Below are 2,573 nucleotides of genomic sequence, written 5' to 3'. Positions count from 1 at the left end.
GCGTAGCCTTGTGGTTAGTGTGCCGACAGACTTGGGAATATGCTGCTGCTCGCAGGTAACTTTGGTGGTTTCAAGTGTTTTGGGTGACCTTTTGATCGGGCCCAAGACCGCGATTTTCCAGAGAGCACGGGGTATCCTATCGACCATGATGCATCGAATTGAATCAAAATAAAAGGAATCTAAATAAAAGGCCTGGCCCTGCGGGCTGGGCCTCTAAATGCCAGTTGGGGAGCCCTTCACGCCGATTGGGTCGATTGGGCTGGAATCGATGAGGGCCTGTGTATCGGGCAGGCACCGCCAGTGCCGAACAGTCGGTCTGCGTGATGGCCCATTTCCCAAGCAGGGATAAGGCCGGGGCCCGAGATAATATTGGTCACGCCCCTAAATTGATGAGGGATCCCCCGTGCCAGTCAGGGGCCAATGGTAGCTAAAACGATGTCCTGTGTTGGCCAGGGGCACCGAGACGACCAAGGGGAGTGTTCGAGGGCAGTCCGGAGAGGGCCGCGAAGGTCTGACTGCAATTCCCGCACGGCCATGACTTCAAATGTCAGTCAAAGTGTCTCTTGCACTGATCGAGAACTCCCAAGGGCCATGCAGGCCCCTATTTTGACCAGAGACCACAAACACTGAATAGTTAGCTACTCGCCCGTCTGAGCCCCGGGAGCCCACTTCCTGAGCAAAAACAAGGCCGTTCCCCGCAATTTGCATCAGTTGGGGTCCCTGAAACAATGGGGGCCCCCGTGTCGGTCAGAGGCAAACAGTGCCTAACAGCGGTCCTGTGCCAGGAGGTGGCCCCGAGTCGGCCAGGTGCCATGTTCGACGGGGCCCGAAGGGCTTAGCAGGACCAGAGATGGTGCCGAGGACATACAGAAATGGTGCCGAGGGACGCTTCGGGATGCCATGCGGGCCACATGAACGCTGCTCCTGATCGATTTGCGGCCCCTTGCTAGTACAAGACTGTTCCTATGGCACTGTAAGGTATTGTGGTTCCCAGACCGACGCAGGGTCCCGCCATTGACTCAGGAGCCCGGCCGATGTAAATCGCGGGCCCCGACTTTATCCCCGCATGGGAAATGGGCTCTGAGTCGCAGACCTGACGCTGGAGTAATCTGGTGGCGAATGCGCCAACACCACGGACGTGTAATTTCGCAAAATGGGTCGGTGTGCTGAGAGGGGGGGGGGGGAACTTGTAGTAAATAAACTAAACGACCAGTTTCTTCCCGAATTTAAGCCACTTTTGTCTGCACGTGATGAAGTCGGAGTCACCCCACCGAATGGGAAACTACATTCTTAAACTTTTCTAAAACGTTTCCGAAGAAACAATTAACAAAGTGAAAAATGAAGTTTCTCTAAAACGTTTCCTCGGTCTGTCTGGCGGTAGGTGCCGCCATTGGCCATCATTTTCATTTGGCTTAGCGTCGATCGTTGGAGCCAGGTTCCGGCAATCGACACAGCATCTTATTATCTGGTTTTAGAGTGAAACGCATACACCTTCGAGAGTAAAGAGTACAACTTGATGTACACGACTGCCACTGCCACGGAAACCCCCGGCTGGTAGCCGTGAAGCAAGGAGCAGCACCCGCATTGGGCACGATGTCGTCGGGCGTTTACCACTGTCGGCTTAGTCGGCCTGGTGTGGATTCTTAGGTTTTCGTATCCGTTCCATCGAAGATTCACGTAAAGTTGGGGTCGGTACATTGCAACGGTTCTTTCGAACGTAAGTGACTTAAAGCTTGGCCATGTGTTTAAGTGTTAATATTCGACCAGGTCGTCTTTATCTTCCGATACGATTTCGCAACAAAATCACTCAACTTGCGGCAGTCTGTAGATCTTGAAATATCGCTACTTAATGCTACAACACTCAGACGATTAGCACAAGCTAGATCCAAGTCAACAAGACATTAACAGTACGAATAAAATCATTCACCATGCTGGAAAAGGAAATCATCGACTCGATATGCGATCGGAGTTGTCATTTTCATTTTTTTCTTTTTTCATGTGGAATAATGAGAAGGAACCTTCTTTACAACTGACATAATTCCGATCTCCCCTCTTCCATGCCTTGCCTTTGCACAGGCACCAGAGGCTTGGTAGGGAGGAGGGGGGGGGGGGGGGGGCAGGCTTACTAGTGCGGCCAAATTGGTCATTTAGGGGCAAGTGGCCCACCCAAAAAATACAAATCGACGCCCGTACTGCTTATCAATAATGGCTCGTTATATTTGCACACAGTGAGTGCTGATCTGACGTGCGGTGACGTCTAGAATTCACAGGTTTTAATACCCCGTGAAAAACCGAGAAATGCCCTCGTTTTCTGAGCTGTTCCACACCTGGGGCGTTTGGAAAAAAATGGGGGGGGGGGGGTATAATTTATTCAGAGCGTAGGAGGTAGCGTCCCATGTTGTAGTGCACGGGCATATTACATGCTACCATCAACTTATTAATCCAGGCATCTACGGGTTTATCTTTTAACTAGGCTTTATTCGAGCGAGCAACTGACACCCAACAGTGATCCTTTACATTTTCCGCCTAAAAATATATCACTTGCACTTGCTTGCAGAAGGTTATCATGTGAC

This window comes from Pollicipes pollicipes, unplaced genomic scaffold (genome assembly GCF_011947565.3).
Source record: "Pollicipes pollicipes isolate AB1234 unplaced genomic scaffold, Ppol_2.1 Scaffold_7231;HRSCAF=8579_pilon_pilon_pilon, whole genome shotgun sequence".
NCBI lineage: Eukaryota > Metazoa > Arthropoda > Thecostraca > Pollicipedomorpha > Pollicipedidae > Pollicipes > Pollicipes pollicipes.
This window is presented reverse-complemented; position numbering follows the sequence as displayed.